This window comes from Pteropus medius, unplaced genomic scaffold (genome assembly GCF_902729225.1).
Source record: "Pteropus medius unplaced genomic scaffold, Ma_sr-lr_union100, whole genome shotgun sequence".
Lineage (NCBI taxonomy): Eukaryota > Metazoa > Chordata > Mammalia > Chiroptera > Pteropodidae > Pteropus > Pteropus medius.
The window spans coordinates 5,796,423-5,806,677 of NW_024351543.1; the positions used below are offsets into that span (position 1 = coordinate 5,796,423).

The 10,255-nt window shown below is 38.3% G+C and overlaps 1 long non-coding RNA gene across 1 annotated transcript; it reads left to right on the forward strand.

The window, feature by feature from the left end:
• Nucleotides 1–76: 76 nt before the first annotated feature.
• On the forward strand, nt 77–9,887 carry LOC120586677 (uncharacterized). Its single transcript, XR_005648778.1, has 3 exons — nt 77–1,976; nt 7,619–8,021; nt 8,973–9,887. It is a non-coding gene; the product is annotated as an uncharacterized LOC120586677 (long non-coding RNA).
• The last annotated feature ends 368 nt before the right edge of the window (nt 9,888–10,255 follow it).

Here is a 10,255-nt window from a genome sequence, read left to right on the forward strand (position 1 = left end):
TGACCCGGGAGTCCAGGGCCGCCTCGATAAACAGCCCGAGGATTGGTTTTCTGGCCTTTAGGGTTCTCGCGCGTCACGATGCACCGCCCACTTAGTCCCCTGCTAGGAGACTACGGCCCCTAGGCTGTGGGATTCTGTGAGAACACAAGAATTTAGTGGTGATTCAACCCATTACAGCAAGCCCTAGGAATTTAAAGTCTGGGGATTAACCAAGCTGGCTTCGAAGTGCGAAGACAGCTGGACTAGAAATCAGAACCTCTGGCTCCTACCTCGGGCTCTGCTCTCTTTGGACAATGGATTTATTTCAGTTAATCCATCCGTAAAATATGAGTAATATACTTGCCCCGCTTTCCCTACAGGATTTTTTTTTTTTTTTTAAAGCATGATTAATGTATACTAAGGATGTTTCTCCATTTTAGCTATAGAAGTACTTCTGTGGTTTTTGGTTTAAATTGTAGTGGCTAGAAAAATTAGGGAGCCGCGGACGAGGTTCCTCAATTTGCGATAGCTCGAACTAACTGATCGGTTTGAGAACTCATAAAGCACTGAGATTTTACTGCAGGTTAAAACCACAGTTTAACTGGGGAAACCCTGACTCTGGGTTTAAATTACTACTTCTAATTAACATTTTCTCTTTTGCCCTAAACTCAATCTTTTCTGAAGTTACTTTTATAATTTTGAAGTCATGAATAGAAATGAGAAAAATATTCAGCATTTTTTACCAACCTTATGCATAAAAATGTTAAGAGATTGTGTATGATCAACGACATTAAATTGCTTTCCTTCTAAAAATTAGAATAAAGTTTTTCTTGCCAGTCTTTCGTATGAGAAGCTTTATGCTTCTTACCTGCTGCCAAATTTTAATTTCTAGGTGAATTATAGTTGTAGCAGTATATACTTTGTCAGTTTAAACCAGGGATATGATATTTTTAAAACCGATAGTGTCTTGTTTTTGAAACCTGTTTTAAAAGAGTCCTTTTAAAAATTAGGTCTTGTTTTGGATGAAGATCACATTCTGGCAGGAACCCTAATGTGTGAAAATCACAAATACTTAAAATAATACAGTTTCATGCTTTGAAAATGTATTTATGATGAAGTGACAGGAATGTAATGTAAAATGTGAAAAAGAAATAATTCTAATGTGATTCAGGAATAGTTAAGGTTACAGTATCAGTGAAATTAAGGAGGAAAGATGGAAATAGCCTCAATAATGGAAAATGAATTACCTGATAGAACGTTTTGAAGAAATGTTTAGATTAATATGAGAATACTCTTATTGATCATTTTAATAAAATCCTATCTCAGCTACCATAGGTACATCTCTCTTCCTGGTGGCCACAGAAATCTAAATGAAGCAGCATCCAGCAACACTATAGTGGGCCTTGAAACTATCCTGTCAGGCTGGAGAGTTCTGAAAACCCTCTGGGAGGTGAAGAAGCTTTGGCTTGTGGAGCTTCACAGTGCTAGGATCTGTCTTGTGGCTAGCAGAAGGAGATGCCAGGGAGTCAGTAGGGGCACTGGAGAGCGTAAAAAGAAAAGGAGACAACATAATGCATTATCTAAAGAAAGGGATGGATTTCAGGGAATTAGGAAAGTACATAGCATATTTGTCCACTTACCAAAACCTCACCATTAAGCTACTCTTGGGTCAAATTGACTGTATTTCAGGAGAAGTCTCCTGACTAGAATGTTAGTGAAAAAAGAAAAGAGACCAAATGAAGAGCACTTTGTCCTTTAGCCACCATGTTTAAGCTTTCTTACGAGTACTTTTTTTTTTTTTTTGCAACAAATACAGCCATTATAACTATTAAGTCTAATGGAGCTCCTTGCCGAGCTTTTGTTGCAACAGCTTAATAATAACAGTATCACCAAGCCTTCTCCCTGGGGACTGCCATGCAACAGTTCTTTTGAAGACATGCTTGACCCCACCTCACTTGCTTCTACCTGGCTGATCAGAGGGACCAGCTGTGATACAGGTAAGCTCTTTCAATAAAGAATCCATTTATTTGGGAGAAATTGCTGGCCATGATTGTGAAGTGGAGAACTAAATGATGGATAATATGACTGAAGAGTTTAGATATCTACTCCAACTGTCTCTGGTCCCTTTACACTTAAATGTCCGCATAGAGCTTGGTCATAGATTTTTGATAGTTTTTCTGTAAAATGAGGTGAAAAGGGCACAAGCCTTAGAGACAATACCTGGATGCACTGCTGGAATTTTCTGCATCGGCATAGTTGATACTCATCAATAGTGTATGAACTTCTTTTTCTGTTTTTTCTTTTTTTTTCTTTTTCCTGTTATATAATGAAACTTTGTAAGAATGTTACACCAGATTCAATTTAATTTAGTTAATGCAATAAACACTTATTGGGTGCTTATGACATATGAAACACCATGGTGGACATATGAAAGAAAGACAAAGAGGACCTAGCCCTGCCCTTAGGGAACTTACAGTCTAATAGAGTTGATAAAGTTTGCAAACAAATAACTATGAAACTAAGTAGACAAGGTTATAAGAATATTTTTAATTATGGAGAAATGCTTATAAAACAGTGTCATGAGGAAAATTAAACTGCACACTAAACTATAAACAAATTGAGTTTTCTTAAAAAGTATACATATAAAGACTGAAAGAGAATACTGCAAAATGTTAACAGTAGTTCTATAGGTGATAGACTTAAAAGTGATTGTAATATTCTTCTTTATTACTATTTTTTCAAACATTTTTAAATGATGAATCTGTGTTTCTATTAGAATAATTAAAATAAGCTTTATTAAATGAGAGTACTATAAAGTACAAAATTCAGTGGAAGTACAGAGGCAATTGGGAAGGCTTTAAGATTTATGTCTTTCATAATGATGAAAAACTTTCCATCTCGGAAATAGATAATGAAATTTTATTGAGTTGAAAAGGTATATTATATTCCTACAACTTTTTTTCTTTATAACATTTGACCAATCTCTCAACTATAGCTCTAGTAGCTGCTAGCTGGCATATTAGCTTTTAAATTTTATATTATTTTAGATATGACTTTAAAATGTTTTACTACATATAGCATAGAGAGCTATTTTTCAAATCAATAGTTGTTGTTAATCACTAGTCATTTTCCTAGGTAGAATAGATGGACATGGTGAAGAATCTCTCTACTTGTCTCGTTGACTCTAGAAATGCTTTTTTTGATCATTGACTGGCAAGGGCTGTTCCTTTATCCTCATGTTCAGTATCTGTTAATATTCAACCCATGAATACATATTCTTTAAGGTTTACTAGGCCTCTAGAAAAGAGACATTATAATATTCCATGAGCCAGCTGCCTCATCAGCCCATGCTGTTTTCTTGATGGATGGCCTGGGTGATGAAACTTCCCATGGTGTATGGTGAAGTTGCAGAGGTTTGTCAGGACAGAATTTAGGTGGCATACACAGGCTTCAGCTAACTTGAAAGGTGAGAGCTTGGTTCTATATAACACAAGATAGATTATTTCCTCTCTCTATGCCTCAGTTTCCTCACTTATAAATGGAGATAATAATAATACCTATTTCATAGGCTTATTTTGAAGATTAAATTTGGCATTTGTAAGCATTTGATATATAGTTGTTATTATTATGATGTATAATAGACCTGGAGGATTGTAGTAGGTTCTTTTTTCTTTTTAATAGATCACAGGAAGAAGAGGAGGCAGGAAAATATGCTGAGAAGATATAATAATCTTACTTTTCTTTCTTTAAAATAGTAAAGGACAAAAAAATATGTAAAGAAATAATTGCTACATAATGTGATTCATGCAACAACAAAAGTTTGTTCAAGATATGGAAAAGGGAATGATGAACTGGACATGGATCAGGGAGGGCTTTGAGAAGTGCCACTGGGGCAGAGTTTTGAATGATAAGTGAGTAGTGGGGGGCGAATGAGGGTAGTGATGATGGGGACATGCCAGTCAAGGAAGATTTGGACAGTATCATAACTTAAGGCTGGTCCTGGTGGACCTTGAAAGGTGGGAGGAGTAGTGAAAGATGAGCCCAGAGAGGGAGAGTGGATCCAGCTTGGGAGTTAAGATTGCCCTTCCTGTATGTAGATGTACATTTGTGTCAGAGCTTCTTAAAGGGGTTTACTGTTCCCTGAGCCCTTTTCTCCCACCCCTTCCAGAGCTGTCCTAGGCTTTTTAATTCCATTCCCATTAAAGTGAAGCCCTAGCCAGGCAGGCTCATTTAAGTACTTCCTCTCGGTTATGAGAGGAAGCAGAGTTTGCCACCCCAAAATGTGCCTTTTTAGGGTATTGATTATTTTAAGCTGATTAGTTTTAAGAAACAAAAGACTCAGGAAAAACCTTTGACCTTCTCTATAACTGCCTAAAACAATTTAAATAGAGGACCTGATCCAGGAAAGGAGCTATCATCATAGATAACTATTGTTTAATATGGACTAGTATGCCATACACAGGGAGGAACCTAGCAAGGTTCCTTTGATCAAAGTCCGCTCTGTGTCCCATTGTTAAAGATGGCCCAGTAAATATTTGTTTACTGAACATTTGCTTTTCCATCTCCATATGAATTGCCTTCCTGTCCTTTGAAGTCCCAAACTACAACCCATCTTTTCTCCTTTAAGTCTCAGTTGCCTGATTTGTCCTCGGGTCCCACATTCTTATGAACTGCCCCCCCCCCCCCGCCGGATGTACATATGTTATAACTTTGGTTATTTTCTCTTGTTAATCTGTCTCATCTCCATTTGATTATTAGACCAGCGAGAAGAACTTAGAAGGGTAGAAAGAAAATTATTTTTCCTTCCCTACAGTTGTTTTTATCCATTTGAGAAGCATTGCTCCATAACTTCCCAGATACACGTGTATATCTACTATTTATGGCTCCTCTACTGTTGACTTTCCCCCAGCAACATCCAGAAAGGCCAGCAACAGTTGTTTGTGAAGTTGTCACTGACCCCTCAAATATCATCTCAAGGTAGACTATGATTCAAATGAATTCAAATATGACTCACTTAGAGAGACAGATTTGTATATTAGAGAAATATAGTTCCAGATTCACACACACATTTGCATTGGATCAGCCTGAGTGAACTTGATTTGGTGGATATCCCACATGGCATACCAAGGTGCTGGAAGTTTCTGTCTGCAAAGGGTGCATCTGGTAGGGGTTTAGTCTAGAGGCGGTATCTGTTGAGACCTTCCTCAGATGCCACAAGGGGTGGCTGAATTATGCTGGCCAACACTCTTCCATGGCTAAGGCAAATTTTCTATCTTTTTGTTTCTTATAGAATGTCTTTCTTTTTGGTGACTGTCAGCATTCTTCTACTTGTTCAGGGTGCAGGTGAGTCACTTTTCAAAAAAAACTTTGTAGATGTTTCTGAAACAACTTTGGAGATAGTGAAGAAAATAGTGATTTGGAGATTTTTAAAAATTTATTTGATGGGAATAACAATGCCTTGTGGAGTAGTTATATTGCAGATTTTTTATTTATTTGATGGAAATAACAATGCTTTGTTTCATAAGAAATGATGAACAGATGAGGAAAATACAGCAGACATGAATTGTAAAGCATTATTGTTTACTCATTTTTTTAATGAGAAGATCCTCCCAACCCCCTAAGTTGTTTTTTTCCATTTGAGGCTATATCTGGATAACTACACTTATTCACACCTATAATATGAAGGCCCCCAATTAAAAAAAAAAAATAGACTCCCTACCTCTGCACCCCTCCCCTGCCCAGCCCACACTTCAAGTGACTCTGGCAAGTGCTGGGAGTATAGTACCACAGAATATTTGAAATCAGATCTGTCCTGAAAAATCTGGATGGGCAGTCAATGCAGTCAACTTATACTCAATTCTTCAAAAATGTTGAGATGAACAGTATATAGATGTTGAAAATGTAATGTAATTCAGCTAACCGAAAGTATATATGCAAAAATTTCTTTAAAAAAAATGTATCCCAAATCTGCAATATAACTACTCCACAAAGTCATCAAACACATTTATAGTTTTCAGGGATATGCTATCTCTTAGGGACTGACGCAGTTCTGCTGGTTGCTTAAAGATAGCAGCAGCTTGAAGGCATCCTCAGCCTCCAGAGATCTACTCAGGAGTTAGTGCAAGGCCTGGTCCACACAGATTACATTTACCGGCTCTTTTCTTTTGATGCTTGAGTGTGTGTGTGTGTGCGCACGCGTGTTTGTGTGCGTGCACGTGTGTGTGTGAGTAGTGGGGAGCAGAAGGGCAAAGCGAGATGGTAATTCACTCGTAGGAATAACCCAACCAAAGAAATTACAGGAATGAGTATGTATGTAGGTGAGAAAGAGAAAGGTGTGTTCTAATAATATCTTACATTTTGTAGCAATATTGACGGACCTAATACTACGTGCTAGGTACTACAGTAGGTGCTTTAGATATAGTATCTTTCTACAGTTTTCAGAGTGTTTTCTCACCTTATTAGCGTTTTGCTGAGCCCTTGCCTTGGCTTCTAGGCCTTGGGAAGCTTAAGACACATGGTCTAGAAATAATACAGTGTTATAGATTCAAGTAGGACTACCTACTGACACATCAGTCAGAAAATATCTTTTATCTTACCAATTACATCATCAGGAGATCATGTTTCATGATTTGCTGGCTAGAACCTTTGGGTTCCCGAGGCTGAAACTCTTTCTTTTGGGGCCAGAAAGGGTGTAACTGCAACAAGACCTCCTGGGTATAACTTGAGAAGCTAGAATCAAGGGTTCCTCATAAGTAAACTACATATTTTGAGAGATTTGGAGGAGGGGCAGTTTACTGAGGTATCCACTCCTCTAGTCCATTCCTTCTTTCCCTCTGCAAAATGATTGAAACATATTATATACAAACTACCTAAGGTCCCAAGGTATTTCATAACAACCCTGGGGCAGGTGTTCTTATCCTAATTATACACAAGGAAACTATAACTCAGATTAAGTGACTTGCTCAGTGCCAAATGACTAGTGAGAGGGATTTAGAACTAGAACTTGGATTTACACATTTTCAGACTAAAATTTGTTTATAACTATAATCCACTGCTTTTTTATTATAACCACATTTGACAAATAACAATAATTTGAGCAAGGCTTGAAATGAAACATAGGCTTTTCTTAGTCCTGAGCATTCAACTGGGACTGGAATATACCATAGCATTCCTATGTCTCCAGCTTACCCATTGCAGATCTTGGGATGTCTCATTTCCAAAACACATGATCTTGCTATATAAATTTTGTTTGTTCTGTTTCTCTGAAGAAGCCTAATATATCGAGTACATTTCTTAAGTGTTTTCAAAGTGCTAGACATATTTTCTGAATTAATTCACTTAATCTTTATACTAATACTGAGGTAGGAACTGAGGAAAGAGCATTGTTCTGAGCCTAACATAATGCAGGGAAAGACAGAACAGAACACACACACTGCAAGTCTCACCTTTCATGCCCATCACTGGGTTCATTCCTCCAGCCTTCCAGTGATTTTATAAATGTTGAATTCTCTGTGCTGAGTTCTTATCTGCTAGAAATAACTAGAGTGATTTATCTGTTATTAAACCCTACCTGGTACAGCAGCATTCACTGGCCTTCCTAAGTACTTTACTAATTTAATTTCTTCTTTGACCTTCTCAGTGTCTACAGAAGAGGTACGGGCCCACGCTTTCACTGATGTTACCGTCCCCTGCCATTTCTCCTTTGTGGAGGTCACAGAAAATCTTGAGTTTTCTTGGGAAAAAGAAGACATCCAAGGGGAACATGAAGTAGAAAATGATTAGGATGTTATCACTTCTTTAGTTACTATGATTTTTTGACGTTTTCTCAAAGTTGATTTACCAGTTTCACAATAATACAGAGCAACTAGAGGACCAGAACTACTTGTATGAGGGAAGAGTCTCCGTGGATTGGACTGAAATTTCTGAGGGGACTCTATCACTTTTACTCAGAAATGTGGATTTCATGGATGAAGCCATCTACAAGTGCTCAGCCATCACACCACATGGAAGAGGCAAAAGTACAATTAAACTAACAGTAGAAGGTAAGGAAATTTATTAGATAATCTTGGCTTCGAGCTCTGTCTCTTCATAGGGTTTTCTCTTCTAGTATCCTCACTTTTTCTTTTCTACTCAAATTATTATAGGCTCTTTTCATTCCCATAATGAGAGTCAGGTATTTGGAAGTTCAGTTCACCTTAGCAAAAAATATTGCTCTGAACCAAAGCTGCTGTATCTGCACCTATTATTCAAACAAGCAGACCATCAAAACAAAACAAAACACTGGCCTTATTTCAATCTCACCAAGCAAATTATAACACTGAAAACCAAAATGTTAAATAACAGTATTCTTATATGAAAACTCTGAGATATGGTATGTGGCTTAGTAAGAATAGCCCTGAATTGGGAGTTGGGATGCCCAAATGCTAATTGTGGAATATTCTGGACAACTCATTTAGCTTTTCTGGGCTTCATTTTCTCACTATTAACATGTAGGATTGGACTAGACCAGTGGATCTCCACAGTGCCCCAGGGATCCACATCTTTCTTAGGATTACATGGAGAATGGTCTTGTCACCAGAGATCTCATGGGGGAGGGTGGGGTAGGGGTTGAGGTGGAGGGCGAAAGAAGGCATGTCAGAATTCCTCCAGGGTAGGGTTGGAAGAGATTAGAAGGTGATGGTGAGAATCATTTGTTATTTCCTATAATTCTCAGCAGGGTAGCTGAGGTAAACAGTTCGAAATGAACCCTCCAAAGAGGGAAAGATTCCAAAAATAAACACAGCAGTAATAAATGAGAGCTGCAAGGCAGGAGCATACATGTCTCCTGATTTTCTCTCACCGTACCTGGTTGAAAATTTTAACTACAGTGAACCTCAAGATCTTTTGCCAAATAAGAGTTATTGTAAAAGCCCAGGGCAAGATTTCTGCTAGGCCAAACCTCCTGGGGCTGAAATAAAAAAGGAACTACTTGTTTTATTATTTTTTCTAACCAGATTCTGAAATGCCCCAAGTGCAGTTTGATAGGATTGATGATGAAGCTGTGGCCAAATGCATCTCCAGGGGCTGGTACCTCGCATCCAATGTGACCTGGCCGGACTGGGCCGAGAGGGAGGGCCGAGAGGGACCTGAGCAACCATAGTACCATGGAGGTCCTGGAGAAGCAGATGAATGGCTTCTTCAGGGTTTTCTCCATCCTGAAATACCCTGTCAAGTTGAATGAAAAATATATCTGCTGCATAACAGACAGATGTGAACCACCAGCCCTTCAGAATCATCTGCAAGTACCCGAGTAAGTGAGTGAAAGCAGGGTATGTTTCACCACAGAGAAGTCATTGGTTATTAATAATTACTGAATGCCAAATGTATCAGGCACTTCTGGGCACTTTGGAGATTTAAAGAAGCATCAGGAACATAAGCCTGTAGCCTGGGACAACAGAAGGTGATGAGATGGAGTCTCTTTGGGTTTGAAAAGAGACCACACACTTCAGGGACTGACAGCTTTCATCCTGATTGATATGGCTGTTACTAATGATGAGGCTTCTGTTCCCCTGCTAAGGACATCAGCTTTATGATGTGACAGGCTGAATAGTCATAGCTGCCATTTATCAGCCTCTCACCACGTGCCTGGCACTTTATATATTTCATTTTAAGTCCTTGACTCAACCCTGCAAGGTAATTGTTGTTCCCCTCCTATGTGAAGAATCCAAGAAGTTCAATACTTTGAACTTCTAATAAGTCCTAGAGTTAGGATTCAAACTCATTCTTTCTGAGTCCAAACTTCATGTATCTTATTATACCACACAGCATTTCTATATCTAAGACCACAGACTGCCTGAATAGATATGAATCATATAAGTCTGGAGAAGTGTAATAAGTAATGTGTAATAAGTAATGAGACCAGAAATGAAGTCACTGCTCCACTCTTGAATCCTGGACAGTCTTAACATTGCTCTCTAAATATATTCTGGGAAATCTAGCAGTTCTTTGATGGAGTCCTTGAGAGAAAATTTGATGGATAATTTTTTGTGTTGTTTCTATTCTAGACTGTTCCCACATTCCTCAGGGAAGGATTCAAAGACTTGAGAAAGCATATAAGAAAAGGAATATTTATTTATTGAACACATGCTCTGTGCTAGGGCAGACCTAGGTACATACCCACAGTAACCACTGAGGTAGATACTAACATTACCCCATTGAGCAGAAAAGAAAACTGAGGGTGAAAGGTAAATTACCAAAGGCTGCATAGCTGAAAGTGTTAGAACCTAGGATTTGAACC